At 39.0% G+C, this 24,567-nt stretch overlaps 2 non-coding genes across 2 annotated transcripts; both read right to left on the bottom strand.

The window, feature by feature from the left end:
• Window positions 1-5,535: 5,535 nt before the first annotated feature.
• Window positions 5,536-5,642, bottom strand: LOC148554138 (small nucleolar RNA R71). The gene has a single exon (XR_015893049.1). It is a non-coding gene; the product is annotated as a small nucleolar RNA R71 (small nucleolar RNA).
• An 11,469-nt stretch (window positions 5,643-17,111) lies between these two features.
• LOC148554137 (small nucleolar RNA R71) lies at window positions 17,112-17,215 on the bottom strand. The gene has a single exon (XR_015893840.1). It is a non-coding gene; the product is annotated as a small nucleolar RNA R71 (small nucleolar RNA).
• Window positions 17,216-24,567: the final 7,352 nt, after the last annotated feature.

The following is a 24,567-nucleotide window of genomic DNA, read 5'->3' as shown; positions in this document are numbered from 1 at the left end:
TGGGTGAGGATCTTGCTCCCCGTCCCCGTCCTCCAAATCCGTCGTCCGGCGGGTAAATTCCCGTGGATACCCACCCTGCCAGAGAAAATTGCCATGCCTACTCCCTATGTAGATGCAAAAAAGTTGTAGTTGTATAAAAACTTACAAATAAAAAAGACACAGAAATAAATATTCGACATCAATAATTAAATTATTTATATTTATAAGTTTTATTTTTCTTAAGTAGCTAACTGAATGTTTTTACCCTTCATATAAGTCGTGGCCAAATACATAAAGTGATATTTGATATTCTTGTAATGTCAATTGTAAACCCCGAGTAATTAGTAAATAATTAATCAATAAATTAATTATTAATCAAAGCAATTAGAAAACGGGATCTTATAGTTTAATGAAGTAGAATTAATTAAAATAAAAATTCTGACACTAATTTTAAAGAATTTAGTCCAAGATTGGACCAACGGGCCAAACCAGTTAGACCAGCCCAAACCGGGCCCATGGCCCATAACATATAAAGCCAAACAGCCATCATTCTCCTTCATTCTTGCCACTTTCACGCTGAACACAAGGAGAGCAAAGGGGGAAGAACAAAACCCTTGTTCTTGAATTTCAAATCCTTGTAACTTTTTATCCGGAGCTCCGATTGACAAGCAGTCAGTGGCCACGCGTTCGTCTCAGAATTCTCTACAAACCCACTAGCTAATTTGGTAAGAAATTCAATATTTCTTACCTAGATCTTCCCACTTCAGTTTCAAAATTCAATGTGAATAAATGTTGAATTTTGTATGATTTCGGTGTTTAGGTTCAATTTAGCTTGCGGATTTTTGTTGGGTTTAGCTCACTTGAGCCATGGGCAAGGTAAGCATCCTTAACCTCTTGGTGAATTGTTGAGTTAATGAAATCTATGTTGATATTAGTGGTAATTATGATGTTAGATTGGAAATTGGTTGTGAAGTGGAATCAATTTGAGGATATAGAAGCTCGAGATAAAATTTGGAAGCTAGGTTCGTTGGTGAAGGGCTGTGGTGGATAAGCTTGTGGTGCGGGAACACTTGAGCTGTTCTGGATTTATCGGGAAATTGGCCAAGGTATGATTTTGGTTTCTCGTATTTAATATATAATGTCTTTTGAAAACTTAGGCTAGATGACCATAGACTAGGAATGAATGTATGAGGGTGTAAATTGCTTAGTGCCTTGTTGATAATTATGAACCAAGTTAAGTATGAATTTATTGTTTAATTTTGAGAATGGAAATTTGAATGTTAAATGATGATTTAATGATGATTGATAAATTGAGAATAATGAATGTGTATAGATGATGGATTGTTGATGGTCTTCTTGATATAATTGTGAAGTTATGCATGAGAATTATTTAGAATTGAGGTGTGATAGATGATAGAAGGGTGTAGAGCTGTGTTGTTTTGATATTGCATGTGTTGGAACTAATTTTGAGTGTAAAAGGATTGATATTGAATGGTGAATTAATGAAAATAAAGGTTTGAAGGTTTTTGTGTAAAGTTGATTTTTGGCCGAACTTCGGCGAGCCATAACTTGGCTTTTGGACTCCCAAATTATTTCAAACTTATTTTTTATAAAAATTGAGTCTGTGAAGTTTACACCGTTCAAAGAATGGATGGAAAATATTTTAAAACAACAAAGTTATGCGCGTCGAAAGTTTGGAACTCAAAACTGAAATTCTGCTGACTTAGCCAAATTTTGATAAAACATGGTTGCATGCGTACGCGTATCCTTCGTACGCGAAGGGTCGTTTCTATTTGGCATATATGCATACGCATACCTTGACATGTGTACGCATCTTGGGCCAAAAGAGACCTATACGTACGCATACACATGACATGCATACGCATAGCCCTGTTTTTCAGCAAATAGGATTTTAGTGTTTTAATCATGATTTTAAACTTTTAAACCTTTATTTTTACTCCTTTAGACCCTGAATGTTAGTTTGAGGTATAGTGAAGAGGTTAATCTAGGAAGAAGTAGCTAACTTAGAGTTGAAGAAAGATAATTAATGGTCAGAGGAGATGGTATTTGATTTGATAAGATGATGGAAGTGGTATATGAGGCAATTAAGAGAGTAATGTAATATTGAGAATGACATGTGAGACAGTTGATGATGTTAATTAATTGAGAATAATGAAATATATGATTAATGATTAAGTGATTATGGTTTATTGAGAAAGTGTGGTAATGTTGCGAGTATGCCGAAGATGCATATGTGAGCTAATGATTGAATATTATTGAGCTTGGGGTGTTATCTCCCCATGTCAGCCTGGGATTCATCCCATGGATAATATTAAGCTTGGGGTGTTGTCTCCCCTATGTCAGCTTGGGATTCTTCCCATAGTTAAATTTTGAGTTTGAGGATGCGCGTACAGAGGAACTGTCCACGGTTAGCTACCAGGATATGTCGGGTGATGCCAGGGCATTTTGGCCAGTTTCACTGACCTTTTCTTTATTGTTTTAGGGTAGTTTCATGCTTTTTCTTAGTAAATAAGCAAGTTTTAGCTAGATATTCACTTACATCTTGATTCAAGCAAACATTGTGAACTTTACATGATTTCATGAGAATTATGCATGAATTGAATGACAAATTAGATAATGCATGATCTCATGACTTGGAATAGAGCTTTGATGCACTTTAATTGCTTGATTTCAGGACAAAGGAAGCAAGGAAGAACCACGTTAGTAGCCACGTTAGTCTAATTAACGTGACCACTAACGTGGAATGGGAGCTAGCTTGCAACGTTAATGAGAAAAGTGATCGCCAATAACGCCTTCGAAAGCCATTATAGCCCACGTTAGTTGCCTCGTTAATTACATTAACGTGGAAGCTAACGTGGAGGAGAAGGGAAGCTCCAACGTTAGTGGTAAAAGTGAATACCACTAACGTTGGAAAAAGGGCACACTTGGCCACGTTAAGAGTCACGTTAATTACATTAACGTGAACTCTAACGTGAAAGGAACAAAGAATTGCCAACGTTAGTGACACTCACCTTTGTCACTAACGTTGGATTAAGCCACTATTGCCCACGCTAGTTGCCACGTTAATTACATAACGTGGAAGCTAACGTGGAGGAAGAATTGATGGACCAACGTTAGTGACACTCACCTTTGTCACTAACGTTGGAGATGGCAATCACCACCACGTTAGTGGTCACATTAATCTAATTAACGTGAACTCTAACGTGGGAAGGAGGGGCGTTTGGAGCGTTAGTGACAAAGGTAAGTGTCACTAACACTCTCGAAGCTTAGGTATGCCCACGTTAAGGGTCACGTTAGTTATACTAACGTGAACTCTAATGTGGGGAAAAGGGGCAATAAGCAACGTTATTGGAAAAGGTGAATGCCAATAACGTTTGCGAAGGACCAAGAGGCGGTCACGTTAGTGCCACTAATGTTGAAGTTAACGTGGATCATTTTTGGCTTGGAACGTTAGTGAAAAAGGTGATCGTCACTAACGTTCTCGAACCCACATTTTCACTTAAAGTTAACACCACTAACGTCCTAACTAACGTCCATGCCTAACTCACACTTTTTCTGCAAGCAAGCTGAGCCCACTGAAGATTGTAACTACTTCAACTAAAGATCCAAAGGCCCATATCCAAGACTTGGAAGAGCCAACTAGAAGATCAGAAGAGTAGTATATATAGGAGTAGTTTTGAACTAGTAGGAAGCTTTTTGGCATTTTTGGAGAACTACACTCTGTATATTTTACTTTCTCTGCAACTTCTAGTTTTATTTTGAAAATGTACTTTTCATTTACGCTTTCCATTCCCAGAGCTATGAACAACTAAACCCCTTTCATTGGGTTAGGGAGCTCTGTTGTAATTTGATGGATCAATAATAGTTTTCATTATTCTTCTTCTTTCTTTTCTCTTGATTTTACTAGAAAGCTTTCAATCTTCATCCAATTGGGTAGTTGTCTTGGAAAAGAAGCTATTCATACTTGGATCTCTTCGGAACCTTGGAAGAGGAATGAAGAGATCATGCTAGAAATGCTTTCTCATGTTGGACCAAATTGGGGTTTGGATGGATATAGTGACATATAATCCTACCAACACTTTGATTTGGAAATACATGTGGTATAATCAGTGACCATACTTCATCTCTTCTCATGAGCAACTAGACCAAAGAATTGGCTATTGATCAAGATTTGAGAGATTGAATTACCAAGGAATTGGAATCCAATCACTTAAGATTGCCAAGGAGATCAATGAATGCATTGATTGAGGAAGAGATGAGAATAAACTTGATCCGGAGAATACAACATCTCCTGAGCCCAATGAATCTCCCATTTCTGATCTTACCCATTCTCTTTACTTTCTGCCATTTACTTTTATGTTCATTTCCCCAAATTCCCATTTAAGATTCTGCAATTTACTTTCCGCCATTTACATTTCGCTCTTTATTTCCAGCATTTACACTTTCTGTTATTTACTTTTCCACCATTTATGTTTCTGCAAATATCAACTCAATTTCTGCGTAGCTCAACTAGAACATTCCTCTGATTAAAGTTGCTTGACCAATCAATCCCTGTGGGATTCGACCTCACTCTATTGTGAGTTTTTACTTGACGACAATTCGGTATACTTGCCGAAGGAAAATTTTGTTGAGAGACAAGTTTCCGTGTATCAAGTTTATGGCACCGTTGCCGGGGATTGATTTTGTATCAACAATGATTAAATTGGTGGATAACTAGATTGAGCATTTTTCTTTTGTTTGATTTAATTTCTGTTTGAGTGATTTACTTTCAGTTTTAGTTATTTTCCTCCCTTTACCCCTTACCCGTTTGTGGTGTTCTCTTATTTGTTACAATTCAGTTCACTAACCCACTAACTGTTTGATATATTACATCACTCACACTAACAGCATTTCTGACAAGAATACTTCCTGCATTTATCTCCTTCTTGCTTGTGACTTGTTGGTTGTATGACAGGTAGAAGAAGCGGGGCTTCAACTTCCTTTGATTCTGAACCTGAGAGGACCTTCCTTAGACTAAGGAGGGAAGCAAGAAGAAAGAGAGTTGTTAGTGCTGAGGAAGAGGAGGAGTATTTTGAACCAGACATGGATGAGAATATGGAGAACTATCATGAAGAAGAGGCTCACAACCATGGCAGAGAAGGTCCAGTGCATCATGCTGGACAAGAGAGAAGAGTTCTAGGCTCTTACATCAATCCAAACCCAGGAAACTGTGGAAGTAGCATCCAAAAGCCAACCATACATGCCAATAACTTTGAACTAAAGCCACAGCTCATCACCCTTGTTCAGAACAACTGTTCATTCGGAGGAAGTGTCCAAGAAGACCCTAATCAACATCTAACCACCTTCCTGAGGATATGTGATACTGTGAAGTCTAATGGTGTTCATCCTGACACCTATAGATTGCTTTTGTTCCCCTTTTCACTCAAGGACAAAGCATCTAAATGGCTGGAATCTTTTCTGAAGGAGAGTTTAACAACCTGGGAAGATGTGGTGAACAAATTCTTGGCGAGATTCTATCCTCCTCAAAGAATCAACAGGTTGAGAGCTGAGGTACAAACCTTCAGGCAACAAGATGGTGAAACTCTCTATGAAGCATGGGAGAGGTTTAAGGACTTGACAAGAAAGTGCCCGCCAGATATGTTCAATGAATGGGTGCAGTTACACATTTTCTATGAAGGTCTTTCTTATGAATCAAAGAAGGCAGTAGACCACTCATCCGGGAGATCTCTGAACAAGAAGAAGACCATTGAAGAAGCCATAGATATCATTGAGACTGTAGCTGAGAATGATTACTTCTATGCTTCTGAAAGAGGCAACACTAGAGGAGTGATGGAGCTAAACAACGTGGATGCACTGCTGGCTCAAAATAAGATGATCACCAAGCAGCTGGCTGACCTTACCAAGAAGATGGAAAGGAACCAAGTAGCAGCAATCACTACCTCATCAGCAGCTCAAGAAGCAGTGAATGCAGAGGCAGATGATGATCAGAAACAAGCCAACTACATTGGGAACTCACCTAGGAAGACCCATGATCCATACTCCAAAACTTATAATCCTGGTTGGAGGAACCACCCAAACTTTGGGTGGAAAAATCAACAAGATCAAGGCCAAGATCACAAACGTCACAACCCCAACAACAATGCAGCTCACCAACATTCCACACAGAGATCATATCAGCACCCACCTAACAACACCTCTCAACATCCATATCAAAACCAAAATGGCCCTTCTCATCCCTCCAATCTCAACTCACCATCATCCGAAGATAGACTCTCAAGGATTGAGACTCTACTTGAAAACATATATAAGGAAATCCAAGATAACAAGGTGTTCAAGGAGGAGGTGGGAGCCAATATCAAAAACCAGGGAGACACCATCAAGAGGCTAGAATTTCAAGTAGGATACCTCTCTGAGAAGATTCCCAAACCTACTAACAGCTTCCCAAGTGACACAGAGAAAAACCCGAGAGGTGAAGCAAAGAAAGTAAGATGGGAAGAATGCAAGATGGTCACTATAAGTGATAGGGGGACTGAGGAAGAGCTGAATAAAATCTTAGAACAACCTAGAGACACCTCAGCAGAGAAGCAAGAAGAGGGTCACCAAGAAACCAAAATTACACAGAAGGAGATTCTGAAACTCTATGCACCTTTTCCCCAAAGATTCAAGGGTGGTGTAGAAAAGAGAATATACTCAAAGTTTCTCGACATGTTTGCATCCCTCCATGTAAACATACCATTCATCAAAGCTCTCCAACAAATGCCCTCATACATTAAGTGCATGAAGGAGCTGCTGACCAGGAAAAGCTCACTCAAAGGAGGGCAAATAATAGTGATGAATAAGGAGTGCAGTGCTCTCATTCAACCAGAGTTTCCTAACAAAAGGAAGGATCCATGGAGTTTTCACATCCCCTGTGCCATAGGAGAAATAGTAATTGATAAGGGACTCTGTGATCTGGGAGCAAGCATTAATTTAATGCCTTTATCCCTCATGAAGAAGCTGCAGATCAATGAGCTAATGCCCACAGACGTAGTCATCAGGCTGGCTGACAAAACTCAAAAACAAGCAGTAGGAGTGGTTGAAAATGTGTTAGTGAAGGTTGGGAACTACTTCCTTTCCACAGACTTTGTCATATTGGAAATGGAAGAAAGTAACCTCCATCCAATCATATTGGGAAGACCATTTCTGGCTACAGGTAGAGCGCTTATAGATGTGGAGCGAGGAGAGCTAATACTGAGGATACATGATGAACAACTCGCATTCAATGTCTTCAAACCCTCACAAGAAGCAGATAAAAAAAAACAAGGAACCAAGGGAAGAGCATGACAAGGCACTGGTGAAAGAAACAAGCATTGAAACACAAACTGTACACCTGGGAATCCCTTTGGCTGGTAAGCAAAACAATCAAAAGGTACCACAGCTAAAGGAAATCCTAGAGGAACCAAAACCACCAGAGTCATATGAGACCAGCAACAAAATTTCCTTGGAAAAGAGGCCACAAAGAGCAGGGCAACATTAAAAGAAACAAAGAAGAAGGCACCAAGGAGATGGAGGAACAAGAAGATCCCTACAGAGAATTTTTCTCCAGGGGATAAAGTGATCTCAGCTTATCTCCCAGTTATCCCACCTCATCTCCCCACCATCCCATCTCAGATGCCTAAAGTTTTTACCATCAGCAGAATTCTCTCCTTAGAACATGTGGAGATCCTTAATGAAGCCAATGGAGATAGATTCACTGCGAGGGGGGAAGATTTGAAGTATTACCAACCGCCCTGACAAAGCCAGAACTCAAGCTAGTGACGCTAAAGAAGCGTTTCATGGGAGGCAACCCATGTTTTATATGCTTTTAAAGTAGTTAATAATGGAAGGTTCATGAATTCCAAATCAACTTTGACATACACCTAATTGAATCCCTGTATGCAGCACATAGTGAAAAATAAGTTTGGTGTTCAAGGCATATTAAGAGAACATAAATGCAATTCATATCATGCTACTCTCAGAGCCTTGAACAAATCTTTTTTTTTACACCACATGGCCACAAACTAAGTTTGGTGTCACCAACGTTGCATACATAGACAATTAAATAGTCAGTTGGTTTGCATTCATGAATAGCACTTAGTCATTTAAAAACAAAAATTTTAAAAAGTAGTTATTCTTTCTTTTTAAATTGTGCCTCCATTATCCAAAAAGTTATTAATTGCATTCCTTTTTTTTGTAGGAGAAATGAAAGGAAGATTGGAAGGAATTGATGGGACAATTGAAGAAGAAGGGTTCAGCCACTTCACAAAAGGGAGACTATACACATGTCTTCAAGGGGAATGCATTGGGAAATGTTGCCATGCAACATTGGAAGAATAATACCCTTGGAGATCGAACCAACCCCATCATAAAAGTGATAATATTTGTGCCCATCCCATGCTAAACCCCATCCGTTCATCATAAGCCTACACCATCAATCCACACCTTTCATTTACTCACCACTTTTCTATATAAGTGGTTCTTATTCCGTACCCCCTTCACATTCCAATTCCCATTCTTTGTACTTCTCACTTTCGGAACCTAACACCTCTTACCCCATCAAAGACACTCTCACTAATCATCCATACTTTTACAAATTTAAATTCGGAAGTCACTCATGGCCTCATCCAGCTCTAAAAGAAGAAAGGGGAATGAGCCTATGGAGCAACGCCCTTTTGATGAAAAGAAGTTTAGAACCTTTCACCATGCACTTCAATTTGGGTGGATGGCTGATAAGGAGATCATATATGAGCTAGGCTTTCAAGTCAAGAAAACTGAGTGCCCCGAAATTTCAGAGAAAGTGGAAAAAAGAAGATGGGAGCTCCTTACTGATCCGGTCACCAAAGTAAATGCAACCCTTGTAAGAGAGTTTTATGCAAATGCAGTCCGGTATGATAAGGCAGATGAGTCCTATATAAGTTTTGGAAGAGGAGCAATAGTGGATTTTAGTCCCATGAGCATTATGAGGGCGTTAAAACTAAGAATTATACCATTTGCAGAGGAAAGCTATCAATCCAGAATAGATAGCAGTCCCAATTATGACCAGATTGTGCAAGATATTTGCGTGCAAGGAGCTGATTGGGTATGAGATCCCCAGAGGAAGCCCAAGTTCATCAAGAGAGGGGACCTCACCCCTGAAGCAAAGGGGTGGTTCGAAATTGTAAGGAGATCCATCCTCCCCGCCGGGAATAACTCAGAGGTGAATCTTAAGAGAGCAACAATGGTGCAATGTATACTTAAAGGGGGAGAGATCAAGGTTCATGAACTCATAGCCCAAGGCATTAGGAAGATGGCTGAGAAAAGCGATTCTGGAGGAAAGTTAGGCTACCCCAGTACTATTTTCCGTCTGTGTGACAGAGCTGGGGTGGTGTTCGAAGATGAGAACCCCGAATGGATAAAAGCTGGCATCCCTATTACTGTTCGACGGATGCATGCTGTTGCATCTCTCCTACCTCAACGAAGGCTAAGAAAGAGGACAACCCATCAAGTGGTAGAAGGACAAGACCTAGGGGAGCAAGCCCCAGCCACTTTGGACATGCACCAATTACAGGAAGCCATTGATGTCTTATCTAGACAATACGTGGAGAATCAAGGGGCACAAAAAGAGCATCAACTACAAATGTTGAACCGCCAAGAAGAATCATTCTCTAGATGGATGAATCAACAGGAGGAGTGGCAAAAGCAAATGATGGAGCAGCAACTGGAACAAGGGAAACAGTGGGGTGAATCCTTCCACAGGTTAGAACAAAGGCAAGATCAACAACAAGAAGCCATCCAAAAGCTAATCAATATCCAAGCACATCAAGGTGAACACATACATGAGATGCATTGGAAACAAATAGAACAGACAGAACTCTTCGACGAATACAGAGCATTCTCAGAAGGAGTTTACATGAGTGAGACTGGACATCATGTGAACACTCAAGCCAGGCTCGGATACTTAGTCGGACAACTGCCTATATTGCATCCGGGAATCACAATATATGAAGAAGTGAAGGATGACTTAGTGTGAGAAGAAAGAGAAAAAGTCGAAAGGAGTCATGAATCAGTAAGGAAAGCACTTGAGGATTGGAAAAGAGCCAGAATGACACGGATACGAGGAAACACAAGTGGACACAAAGAGGACAAACAAGAGGGAGAGCATGGGCAGCCTCGTGAGTAAAAGGTGGTGGAGTTCCCTCTTCGTTTTATCCTTTTCAAGTCTAAATAAGGAAAATCATGTATGAAATAGAACATACTTCCATAGTAGCTTAGAAATTTTCAATTCTGTCTTTAGCATTTTCAGTTATTAAGTCTATGTGTGTTGGTCCGAGTTACCTGTTTTTATTTTTATCTTACTTACTTGTGAGCTTGCCCTTTGAATTTAATAAAAAAAGAACGTTATGAAAAGAAAAACCAGAGTGGGGTTCATATTGTAGAGTAAGTTCTCAAGGTTTGTGGTGTGGTAATAGGTTAGCTAAGTTGGTTCACCTGTAAGGTATAAGGACACTTATGCATTGAATTACATGCTTGAAGCACATTCTATGAGACCAACTAAACAACAAGATCCTAATAAGAAAAAGAAAAAGAACAATAAGAGTTGAAAAAGAAAGAAAAGTAATAAGAAATAAGACTAGGCACCAAGGGCTTGAATCTTGAGGGATGTGTCTGTGGTGCTCTTGTACCAAGGATCTGCTTGGATGAATAAGTTCTTAGGAGTACTTCATCACTTGGTAACTTGGGTTAACTAACCCGGGATTATCAATTGAAAATCCACTATCAAGAGCAACCTTGCTACAGAACATTTAGTAACCCAAAGAGGTGCTGGACACCAAGGCCTCAAGTAAAGAAAATAACAAGCCATATGCATGTGGTGTGCATGTATGGGGGAGAGAGACTTGAGGGAGTAAGTCCTTAGGGGTGTTTCAACACCTAGCACCTTGAACCAACTGGTTCAGGAGTGTTGGCTGAAAGCTTATTTTAAAGAGTCGCCCCCTCACAGAGCACTTAGCCTAAGGATGCAATAAACCCTGAGAAAAAAAAGGGAGGATCAAAGAATAAGGATCTCATAAGATGCAATCAAGCAAGTATTCAAGAGCATGATAAGAACCTGGAAACCAGTAAAGGAACGAACCTAAGTTGCTATGCATGAAACCCCATAAACCAAGAGCTTTACTTCTATAATAAGAACTTATTTCTCTTGTTCTTTCATTCATCATTCTTATATTTCAGTACTTGCTTAGGGACAAGCAAGCTTTAAGTTTGGTGTTGTGATGCCAGGGTATTTTGGCCAGTTTCACTGTCCTTTTCTTTATTGTTTTAGGGTAGTTTCATGCATTTTTTTAGTAAATAAGCAAGTTTTGGATAGATATTCACTTACATCTTGATTCAAGCAAACATTGTGAACTTTACATGATTTCATGAGAATTATGCATGAATTGAATGACAAATTAGATAATGCATGATCTCATGACTTGGAATAGAGCTTTGATGCACTTTAATTGCTTGATTTCAGGACAAAGGAAGCAAGGAAGAACCACATTAGTAGCCACGTTAGTCTAATTAACGTGACCACTAACGTGGAATGGGAGCTAGCTTGCAACGGTAATGAGAAAAATGATCGCCAATAACGCCTTCGAAAGCCATTATAGCCCACGTTAGTTGCCTCGTTAATTACATTAACGTGGAAGCTAACGTGGAGGAGAAGGGAAGCTCCAATGTTAGTGGTAAAAGTGAATACCACTAACGTTGGAAAAAGGGCAAACTTGGCCACATTAAGAGTCACGTTAATTACATTAACATGAACTCTAACGTGAAATGAACAAGGAATTGCCAACGTTAGTGACACTCACCTTTGTCACTAATGTTGGATTAAGCCACTATTGCCCACGTTAGTTGCCACGTTAATTACATAACGTGGAAGCTAACGTGGTGGAAGAATTGATGGACCAACGTTAGTGACACTCACCTTTGTCACTAACGTTGGAGATGGCAATCACCACCACGTTAGTGGTCACGTTAATCTAATTAACGTGAACTCTAACGTGGGAAGGAGGGGCATTTGGAGCGTTAGTGACAAAGGTAAGTGTCACTAACACTCTCGAAGCTTAGGTATGCCCACGTTAAAGGTCACGTTAGTTATACTAACGTGAACTCTAACGTGGGAAAAAGGGGCAATAAGCAACGTTATTGGAAAAGGTGAATGCCAATAACGTTTGCGAAGGACCAAGAGGCAATGTTAGTGGTCACGTTAGTGCCACTAACGTTGAAGTTAACGTGGATCATTTTTGGCTTGGAACGTTAGTGAAAAAGGTGATCGTCACTAACGTTCTCGAACCCACATTTTCACTTAACGTTAACACCACTAACGTCCTAACTAACTTCCATGCCTAACTCACACTTTTTCTGCAAGCGAAGCTGAGCCCACTGAAGATTGTAACTGCTTCAACTAAAGATCCAAAGGCCCATATCCAAGACTTGGAAGAGCCAACTAGAAGATCAGAAGAGTAGTATATATAGGAGTAGTTTTGAACTAGTAGGAAGCTTTTTGGCATTTTTGGAGAACTACACTCTGTATATTTTACTTTCTCTGCAACTTCTAATTTTATTTTGAAAATGTACTTTTCATTTACGCTTTCCATTCCCAGAGCTATGAACAACTAAATCCCTTTCATTGGGTTAGGGAGCTCTGTTGTAATTTGATGGATCAATAATAGTTTTCATTATTCTTCTTCTTTCTTTTCTCTTGATTTTACTAGAAAGCTTTCAATCTTCATCCAATTGGGTAGTTGTCTTGGAAAAGAAGCTATTCATACTTGGATCTCTTCGGAACCTTGGAAGAGGAATGAAGAGATCATGCTAGAAATGCTTTCTCATGTTGGACCAAATTGGGGTTTGGATGGATATAGTGACATATAATCCTACCAACACTTTGATTTGGGAATACATGTGGTATAATCAGTGACCATACTTTATCTCTTCTCATGAGCAATTAGACCAAGGAATTGGCTATTGATCAAGATTTGAGAGATTGAATTACCAAGGAATTAGAATCCAATCACTTAAGATTGGCAAGGAGATCAATGAATGCATTGATTGAGGAAGAGATGAGAATAAACTTGATCCGGAGAATACAACATCTCCTGAGCCCAATGAATCCTTGATGAGCGGATAATTTATACGCTTTTTGGCATTGTTTTTAGTATGTTTTTAGTAGGATCTAGTTACTTTTAGGGATGTTTTTATTATTTTTTATGTTAAATTCACATTTCTGGACTTTACTATGAGTTTGTGTGTTTTTCTGTGATTTCAGGTATTTTCTGGCTGAAATTGAGGGACTTGAGCAAAAATCAGATTCAGAGGTTGAAGAAGGACTGCTGATGCTGTTGGATTCTGACCTTCCTGCACTCAAAGTAGATTTTCTGGCGTTACAGAACTCCAAATGGCGCGCTCTTAACGGCTTTGGAAAGTAGACATCTAGGGCTTTCCAGCAATATATAATAGTCCATACTTTGCCCGAGTTTAAATGACGCAAAATGGCATTGAACGCCAGTTCTACGCTACAGTCTGGAGTTAAACGCCAGAAACACGTCACGAACCAGAGTTGAACGCCAAAAACACGTTACAACTTGGCGTTCAACTCCAAAAGAAGCCTCTGCACGTGTAAACTTCAAGCTCAGCCCAAGCACACACCAAGTGGGCCCCGGAAGTGGATTTATGCATCAATTACTTACTTCTGTAAACCCTAGTAGCTAGTTTAGTATAAATAGGACTTTTTACTATTGTATTTACATCTGATAAACTTTGGATCATATTGATCACATTGGGGGCTGGCCATTCGGCCATGCCTGAACCTTCATCACTTATGTATTTTCAACGGTAGAGTTTCTGTACTCCATAGATTAAGGTGTGGAGCTCTGCTGTTCCTCATGATTTAATGCAAAGTACTACTGTTTTTCTATTCAATTCAACTTATTCCGCTTCTAAGATATCCATTCGCACCCAAGAACATGATGAATGTGATGATTATGTGACGCTCATCATCATTCTCACTTATGAACACATGCCTGACAAACACTTCCGTTCTACATGCAAACAAGCTAGAATGAGTCTCTCTTAGATATCTAATACAGAGGACCGAGTCCGAGATATTAGAATCTTCGTGGTATAAGTTAGAACCCATGGATGGCCATTCCTGAGATCCGAAAAGTCTAAACCTTGTCTGTGGTATTCCGAGTAGGATCTGGGAAGGGATGGCTGTGACGAACTTCAAACTCGCGAGTGCTGGGCGTAGTGACAGACGCAAAAGGAGGGTGAATCCTATTCCAGTATGATCGAGAACCTCCAGATGATTAGCCGTTCCGTGACAGAGCATTTGGACCTTTTTCACAGAGAGGATGGGATGCAGCCATTGACAACGGTGATGCCTTACAGAAAGCTTACCATGGAAAGGAGTAGGAATGATTGGATGAAGACAGCAGGAAAGCAGAGGTTCAAAGGAACGAAAGCATCTCTATACGCTTACCTGAAATTCTCACTAATGAACTACATAAGTATTTCTATCTTTATTCTCTATTTATTTATTATTATTATTCGAAAACTCCATAATCATTTGATATCCGCCTGACTGAGATTTACAAGATGACCATAGCTTGCTTCATACCAACAATCTCCGTGGGATCGACCCTTACTCACGTAAGGTTTTATTACTTGGACGACCCAGTGCACTTGCTGGTTAGTTGTATCGAAGTTGTGAATGAAAAACGATTTATTAAGACGTGCGTACTGTGTTTTTGGCGCCGTTGCCTGAGATCACAATTTCGTGCACCAAGTTTTTGGCGCCGTTGTTGGGGATTGTTCGAGTTTGGACAATTGACGGTTTATTTTGTTGCTCAGCTTAGGTAATTTTCTTTTTGTTTTATTTTCAAAAAAAAATTTCTTCAAAAATATTTCAAAAAATTTTCCCCTTTGTTTTCGAAAATTATTTTAAAATTTTTAATAATGAATTCTAAAGTTTCAAAATGGTATGCTGAAGTTTGGGTGGCCATCAAGCTTTAGACTAACCTGGTATGATTCCTGGAATCTTGATTGAGGACTTTGAATTCATTGCTTCCTTTTCCCTATAGGTTTTCAAAAAAATAAAAATATACAAAAATCCAAAAAAATTAATAAAATCATAAAATCAAAAATATTTTTTTGTTTCTTGTTTGAGTCTAGAGTCAATTTTTAAGTTTGGTGTCAATTGCATTTTTTCTAAAAATTTATGCATTTTTCGAAAATTCATGCATTCATAGTGTTCTTCATGATCTTCAAGTTGTTCTAGGTAAATCTTCTTGTTTGATCTTGATGTTTTCTTGTTTTGTGTCTTTTCTTGTTTTACATATGCATCTTTGCATTCATAGTGTCTAAGCATTAAAGATTTCTAAGTTTGGTGTCTTGCATGTTTTCTTTGCATCAAAAATTTTTCAAAAATATGTTCTTGATGTTCATCATAATCTTCAAAGTGTTCTTGGTGTTCATCTTGACATTCATAGTGTTCTTGCATGCATCATGTGTTTTGATTCATAATTTTCATGTTGTGAGTCATTTTTTATGTTTTTCTCTCTCATCATTAAAAATTCAAAAATCAAAAATATATCTTTCGCATTTTCTCTCATAAATTTTCAAAAATTTGAGTTGACTTTTTCAAAATTTTTAAAATCTAGTTGTTTCTTATGAGTCAAATAAAATTTTCAAATTGAAAATCCTATCTTTTTCAAAATCTTTTTCAAAAATTAAATCTTTTTCATTTTTCTTATTTATTTTCGAAAATTTTAAAAATATTTTTCAAAAATCTTTTTCTTAATTTTATCTCATAATTTTCGAAAATATTATCAACAATTAATGTTTTGATTAAAAAATTTCAAGTTTGTTACTTGCTTGTTAAGAAAGATTCAAACTTTAAGCTCTAGAATCATATCTTGTGATTTCTTGTGAATTAAGTCATTAAGTGTGATTTTAAAAATCAAATCTTTTTCAAAACTAATTTCAATCATATCTCTTCAAAAATATTTTTTTATCTTATCTTTTTCAAAATCATATCTTTCTAATCATATCTTTTCATATCATATCTTTTTCAAATATCTTTTCTAACTTCTTATCTTCTTATCTTTTAAAAATTGATTTTCAAAATTTGTTTCAACTAACTAATTAACTTTTTGTTTGTTTCTTATCTATTTCAAAACTACCTAACTAACTATCTCTCTCTAATTTTCGAAAATACCTCCCTCTTTTTCAAAAATTCTTTTTAGTTAATTAATTGTTTAAATTTTAATTTGAATTCTCCTTTAATTTTCGAAATCATCAACTTCTTTTCAAAAATTAATTTTCGAAATTCCCTCTCCCTCATCTCCTTCTATTTATTTATTCATCTACTAACACTTCTCTCCCATCCCAAAATTCGAACACCACCTCCCTCTCTGTGTTCGAGTTTTTCCTCTTCTCCTCTTTACCTTACATTCTTTTCTTCTTCTACTCACACAAAGGAACATCTCTCCACTGAGGCAAAGAGGATCCCTATTATTTTCTATTTTCTTCTTTTTCATATGAGCAGGAGCAAGGACAAGAACATTCTTGTTGAAGCAGATCCTAAACTTGAAAGGACTCTGAAAAGGAAACTAAGAGAAGCTAAAATACAACAATCCAGAGACAACCTTACAGGAATTTTCGAACAGGAAGAGGAGATGGCAGCCAAAAACAATAATAATGAAAGGAGGATGCTTGGTGACTTTACTGCACCTAATTTCAATTTACGTGGAAGAAGCATCTCCATCCCTGCCATTGGAGCAAACAACTTTGAGCTGAAACCTCAATTAGTTTCTCTGATGCAGCAGAACTGCAAGTTTCATGGACTTTCATCTGAAGATCCTTTTTAGTTCTTAACTGAATTTTTGCAGATCTGTGATACTGTTAAGACCAATAGGGTTGATCCCGAGGTCTACAGGCTCATGCTTTTTCCTTTTGCTATAAGAGACAGAGCTAGAGTGTGGTTGGACTCTCAACCCAAAGATAGCCTGAACTCATGGGATAAGCTGGTCACGGCTTCCTTAGCCAAGTTCTTTCCTCCTCAAAAGCTTAGTAAGCTTAGAGTGGATGTTCAAACCTTTAGACAAAAGGAAGGTGAATCCCTCTATGAAGCTTGGGAGAGATATAAGCAACTGACCAAAAAGTGTCATTCTGACATGCTTTCAGAATGGACCATCCTGGATATATTCTATGATGGTCTGTCTGAATTAGCTAAGATGTCATTGGATACTTCTGCAGGTGGATCCATTCACCTAAAGAAAACACCTGCAGAAGCTCAAGAACTCATTGACATGGTTGCTAATAACCAGTTCATGTACACTTCTGAGAGGAATCCTGTGAGTAATGGGACACCTCAGAAGAAGGGAGTTCTTGAAATTGATACTCTGAATGCCATATTGGCTCAGAATAAAATATTGACTCAGCAAGTCAATATGATTTTTCAGAGTCTGAATGGAATGCAAGCTGCATCCAACAGTACTCAAGAGGCATCTTCTGAAAAAGAAGCTTATGATCCTGAGAACCCTGCAATAGCAGAGGTGAATTACATGGGTGAACCCTATGGAAACACCTATAATCCCTCATGGAGAAATCACCCAAATCTCTCATGGAAGGATCAACAAAAGCCTCAACAAGGCTTTAATAATGGTGGAAGAAACAGGTATAACAATAGTAAACCTTTTCCATCATCCACTCAACAACAGACAGAGAATTCTGAGCAGAATCCATCCAGCTTAGCAAATTTAGTCTCTGATCTATCTAAGGCCACTCTGAGTTTCATGAATGAAACAAGGTCCTCCATTAGAAATTTGGAGGCACAAGTGGGCCAGCTGAGTAAGAAGATCACTGAAACCCCTCCTAGTACTCTCCCAAGCAATACAGAAGAAAATCCAAAGAGAGATTGCAAGGCCATTGATATAACCATCATGGCCGAATCCAAGGAGGAAGGGGAGGACGTGAATCCCAAGGAGGAAGACCTCCTGGGATGTCCAGAGATCAATAAGGAGTTTCCCTCTGAGGAACCAAAGGACTCTGAGGCTCATCTGGAGACCATAGAAATTCCATTAAACCTCCTTATGCCATTCATGAGCTCTGATGAGTATTCTTCTTTTGAAGAGAATGAGAATGTTACTGAAGAGCAAGTTGCTAAGTACCTTGGTGCAATCATGAAGCTGAATGCCAAATTATTTGGTAATGAGACTTGGGAAGATGAACCTCCCTTGCTCATCAATGAACTGAGTGATCTGGATCAACTGAGATTGCCTCAGAAGAAACAGGATCCTGGAAAGTTCTTAATACCTTGTACCATAGGCACCATGACCTTTGAGAAGGTTCTATGTGACCTTGGGTCAGGGATAAACCTCATGCCACTCTCTGTAATGGAGAAACTGGGAATCATTGAGGTGCAAGCTACCAAAATCTCATTAGAGATGGCAGACAACTCAAGAAAACAGGCTTATGGTCAAGTAGAGGACGTGTTAGTAAAGGTTGAAGGCCTTTACATCCCTGCTGATTTCATAATCCTGGATACTGGGAAGGATGAGGATGAATCCATCATTCTTGGAAGACCCTTCCTAGCCACAGCAAGAGCTGTGATTAATGTGGACAGAGGAGAATTGATCCTTCAACTGAATGAGGACTCCCTTGTGTTTAAAACTCAAGGATCTCCTTCTGTAACCATGGAGAGGAAGCATGAAAAGCTTCTCTCACTGCAGAGTCAACCAAAGCCCCCACAGTCAAACTCTAAGTTTGGTTTTGGGAGGCCTCAACCAAACTCTAAGTTTGGTGTTGAAATCACATATCCAAACTCTAAGTTTGGTGTTGGGAGTCTATAAAATTGACCTGATCACCTGTGTGGCTCCATGAGAGCCCACTGTCAAGCTATTGACATTAAAGAAGCGCTTGTTGGGAGGCAACCCAATGTTATTTAATCATTTTTATTTTATTTTCATTGTTCTTTCATGTTTTATTAGGTTCATGATCATGTGGAGTCACAAAATAAATAGAAAAATTAAAAACAAAATCAAAAACAGCAGAAGAAAAATCACACCCTGGAGGAAGGGCTTACTGGCGTTTAAACGCCAGTAAGGAGCATCTGGCTGGCGTTCAACGCCAGAACAGAGCATGGATCTGGTGTTGAACGCCAGAAACAAGCAACATCCTGGCGTTCAGACGCCAGGAATGCACACTGAGGAAAGCTGGCGCTGAACGCCAGAAACATGCTGCATCTGGGCGTTGAACGCCCAAAACAAGCATCAATTTGGCGTTTAAACGCCAGAATTGCATGCAAAGGAATTTTACATGCCTCAATGGTGCAGGGATGTAAATCCTTGACACCTCAGGATCTGTGAACCCCACAGGATCATCTCAGCATCTGTGGACCCACAGGATCCCCACCTACCTCCACTCATACTCTCCCCTCTTCTCATTCATCCTCTCTTCCCAATAAGCACCTTTCCCCAAAATTCTTCACCAATCACCTCAATCTCTCTCTTCCCTATTACCCATTCACCACTCACATCCATCTACTCTTCCCCATAAACCTACCTCATAAACCCCACCTACCTTCAAAATTCAAAATCACTTTCCCACCCAAACCCACCCCATATGGCCGAACCTTAATCCCTCTCCCTCCACTATATAAACCTCTCCATTCTTCTTCATTCTCACACAACACAACCCTCTCATCCCCTTCTTGGCCAAAATACAACCCTCTCTCCCTCTCCTCCATATCTTCTTCTTCTTCTTCTTTTCTTTCTTTTCTTGCTCGAGGGTGAGCAATATTCTAAGTTTGGTGTGGTAAAAGCATAAGCTTTTTGTTTTTCCATTACCATTGATGGCACCTAAGACCAGAGAATCCTCTCGAAAAGGGAAAGGGAAGACAAAAGCTTCCACCTCCGAGTCATGGGAGATGAAAAGATTCATCTCCAAAGCCCATCAAGACCACTTCTATGATGTTGTGGCCAAGAAGAAGGTGATCCCCGAGGTCTCTTTCAAACTCAAGAAAAATGAGTATCCGAAGATCCGACATGAGATCCAAAGAAGAGGTTGGGAAGTTCTAACAAACCCCATCCAACAAGTCAAAATTCTAATGGTTCAAGAGTTCTATGCTAATGCATGGATCACTAGGAACCATGATCGAAGTAAGAACCCGAACCCAAAGAATTATCTCACCATGGTTCGGGGGAAATACTTAGATTTTAGTCCGGAAAATGTGAGGTTGGCGTTCAACTTGCCAATGATGGAAGAGAACGCACGCCCCTACACAAGAAGAGTCAACTTTGATCAAAGGTTGGACCAAGTCCTCATGGACATATGTGTGGAAGGAGCTCAATGGAAGATTGACTCAAAAGGCAAACCGGTTCAACTGAGAAGACTGGACCTTAAGCCTGTAGCTAGAAGATGGTTGGAGTTCATTCAACGCTCAATCATTCCCACTAGCAACCGGTCTGAAGTTACAATAGACCGGGCTATCATGATCCATAGCATCATGATTGGGGAGGAAGTGGAGGTTCATGAGATTATACCTCAAGAACTCTACAAGGTGGCTGACAAGTCCTCCACTATGGCAAGGTTAGCCTTTCCCCACCTCATTTGCCACCTATGCAATTCGGCTGGGATTGACATAGAGGGAGATATCCTCATTGAAGAGGACAAGCCCATCATTAATAAAAGGATGGAGCAAACAAGAGAGCCTATTCATGGATCTCAAGAGACGCATGAAGAAGCTCATCACCAAGAAATCCCTGAGATGCCTCAAGGGATGCACTTTCCTCCACAGAATTTTTGGGAGCAAATCAACACCTCCCTAGGAGAATTAAGTTCCAACATGGGACAATTAAGGGTGGAACATCAAGATCACTCCATCATCCTCCATGAAATTAGAGAAGATCAAAGAGCAATGAGGGAGGAGCAACAAAGACAAGGAAGAGACATAGAAGAGCTCAAGGACATCATTGGTTCCTCAAGAAGGAAACGCCACCATCACTAAGGTGGACTCATTCCTTGTTCTCAAATTTTCTGTTTTTAGTTTTCTTTATGTTAAGTGCTTATCTATGTTAGTGTCTTATTACATGATCATTAGTATTTAGTAACTTTGTCTTAAAGTTATGAATGTCCTATGAATCCATCACCTCTCTTAAATGAAAAATGTTTTTAATTCAAAAGAACAAGAAGTACATGAGTTTCGAATTTATCCTTAAACTTAGTTTAATTATATTGATGTGGTGACAATACTTTTTGTTTTCTGAATGAATGCTTGAACAGTGCATATGTCTTTTGAAGTTGTTGTTTATGAATGTTAAATATGTTGGCTCTTGAAAGAATGATGACAAGGAGATATGTTATTTGATAATCTAAAAAATCATAAAAATAATTCTTGAAGCAAGAAAAAGCAGTGAATACAAAAGCTTGCAGAAAAAAAATAGCGAAAAAAAAAGAAAGAAAAAGAAAAGAAAGCAGAAAAAAGCCAATAGCCCTTAAAACCAAAAGGCAAGGGTAATAAAAAGGATCCAAGGCTTTGAGCATCAATGAATAGGAGGGCCTAAAGGAATAAAATCCTGGCCTAAGCGGCTAAACCAAGCTGTCCCTAACCATGTGCTTGTGGCGTGAAGGTGTCAAGTGAAAACTTGAGACTGAGCGGTTAAAGTCAAGGTCCAAAGCAAAAAAGAGTGTGCTTAAGAACCCTGGACACCTCTAATTGGGGACTTTAGCAAAGCTGAGTCACAATCTGAAAAGGTTCACCCAGTTATGTGTCTGTGACATTTATGTATCCAGTGGTAATACTGGAAAACAAAGTGCTTAGGGCCACAGCCAAGACTCATAAAGTAGCTGTGTTCAAGAATCAACATACTGAACTAGGAGAATCAATAACACTATCTGAATTCTAAGTTCCTATAGATGCCAATCATTCTGAACTTCAATGGATAAAGTGAGATGCCAAAACTATTCAAGAGGCAAAAAGCTACAAGTCCCGCTCATCTTATTGGAGCTATGTTTCATTGATAGTTTGGAATTTAGAGTATATTCTCTTATTTTTATCCTATTTGATTTTCAGTTGCTTGGGGACAAGCAACAATTTAAGTTTGGTGTTGTGATGAGCGGATAATTTATACGCTTTTTGGCATTATTTTTAGTATGTTTTTAGTAGGATCTAGTTACTTTTAGGGATGTTTTTATTAGTTTTTATGTTAAATTAACATTTCTGGACTTTACTATGAGTTTGTATGTTTTTCTGTGATTTCAGGTATTTTCTGGCTGAAATTGAGGGACTTGAGCAAAAATCAGATTCAGAGGTTGAAGAAGGACTGCTGATACTGTTGGATTCTGACCTCCTTTCACTCAAAGTAGATTTTCTGGAGCTACAGAACTCCAAATGGTGTGCTCTCAACGGCGTTGGAAAGTAGACATCCAGGGCTTTCCAGCAATATATAATAGTCTATACTTTGCCCGAGTTTAGATGATGCAAAATGGCGTTGAACGCCAGTTCTACGTTGCAGTCTGGAGTTAAACGCCAGAAACACGTCACGAACCAGAGTTGAACGCCAAAAATACGTTACAACTTGGCGTTCAACTCCAAAAGAAGCCTCTGCACGTGTAAACTTCAAGCTCAGCCCAAGCACACACCAAGTGGGCTCTGGAAGTGGATTTATGCATCAATTACTTACTTCTGTAAACCCTAGTAGCTAGTTTAGTATAAATAGGACTTTTTACTATTGTATTTACATCTGATAAACTTTGGATCATATTGATCACGTTGGGGGCTGGCCATTCGGCCATGCCTGAACCTTCATTACTTATGTATTTTCAACGGTAGAGTTTCTGCACTCCATAGATTAAGGTGTGGAGCTCTGCTGTTCCTCATGATTTAATGCAAAGTACTACTGTTTTTCTATTCAATTCAACTTATTCCGCTTCTAAGATATCCATTCGCACCCAAGAACATGATGAATGTGATGATTATGTGACGCTCATCATCATTCTCACTTATGAACGCGTGCCTGACAAACACTTCCGTTCTACATGCAAACAAGCTAGAATGAGTATCTCTTAGATATCTAATACAGAGGACCGAGTCCGAGATATTAGAATCTTCGTGGTATAAGTTAGAACCCATGGATGGCCATTCCTGAGATCCGGAATGTCTAAACCTTGTCTGTGGTATTCCGAGTAGGATCTGGGAAGGGATGGTTGTGACGAACTTCAAACTCGCGAGTGCTGGGCGTAGTGACAGACGCAAAAGGAGGGTGAATCCTATTCCAGTATGATCAAGAACCTCCAGATGATTAGCCGTTCCGTGACAGAGCATTTGGACCTTTTTCACAGAGAGGATGGGATGTAGCCATTGACAACGGTGATGCCTTACAGAAAGCTTGCCATGGAAAGGAGTAGGAATGATTAGATGAAGACAGCAGGAAAGCAGAGGTTCAGAGGAACGAAAGCATATCTATACGCTTACCTGAAATTCTCACTAATGAACTACATAAGTATTTCTATCTTTATTCTCTGTTTATTTATTATTATTATTCGAAAACTCCATAATCATTTGATATCCGCCTGACTAAGATTTACAAGATGACCATAGCTTGCTTCATACCAACAATCTCCGTGGGATCGACCCTTACTCACGTAAGGTTTTATTACTTGGACGACCCAGTGCACTTGCTGGTTAGTTATATCGAAGTTGTGAATGAAAACGATTTATTAAGATGTGCGTAATGAGTTTTTGGCGCCGTTGCCTGAGATCACAATTTCGTGCACCAATCCCCCATTTCTGATCTTACCCATTCTCTTTACTTTCTGCCATTTACTTTTATGTTCATTTCCCTAAATCTCCATTTAAGATTCTGCAATTTACTTTCTGCCATTTACATTTTGCTCTTTATTTCCAGCATTTACACTTTCTGTTATTTACTTTTCCACCATTTATGTTTCTGCAAATATCAACTTAATTTCTGCGTAGCTCAACTAGAACATTCCTTTGATTAAAGTTGCTTGACCAATCAATCCCTGTGGGATTCGACCTCACGCTATTGTGAGTTTTTACTTGACGACAATTCGGTATACTTGTCGAAGGGAAATTTTGTTGAGAGACAAGTTTTCGTGCATCATCGGGCTGGCTACATAACCGACATTTGATATCAACAGCCATAGGACAGGCATACATCATGTGCATATTGTTTGAATTGCTTGCTTGTGCATTAATTGGGATTGCCTAAATGATTTCAATATGCTAATTGTGATACTTGCTATTTGTATTACTTGTATTCTTCCTGTGTTTGCTATTGCCTGTTTGTTTGTCTTTGTCATTTCATTTGAGTTGGAGGAGCGGAGAAAAGGCAGAGAAGTTAGAGATTTAGTTAGGCTTAAGACTTGGTTAAGTTAGGAATCCCCAGAAAACCACCTTAACTTATGGTTTCTACTTTAGTTCTTTAAGTTTTATAATATGAGTGTCGACGATCTAGGATTGCCTCTGGCTTTTCTGAGACCTTATTTATTATATATGTGCGTACC

Source organism: Arachis ipaensis, chromosome B7 (genome assembly GCF_059453495.1).
Source record: "Arachis ipaensis isolate K30076 ecotype BB chromosome B7, ASM5945349v1, whole genome shotgun sequence".
Lineage (NCBI taxonomy): Eukaryota > Viridiplantae > Streptophyta > Magnoliopsida > Fabales > Fabaceae > Arachis > Arachis ipaensis.
Note: the sequence above shows the minus strand (reverse complement) of the source record. Positions and strands in the feature narration are given on the sequence as shown.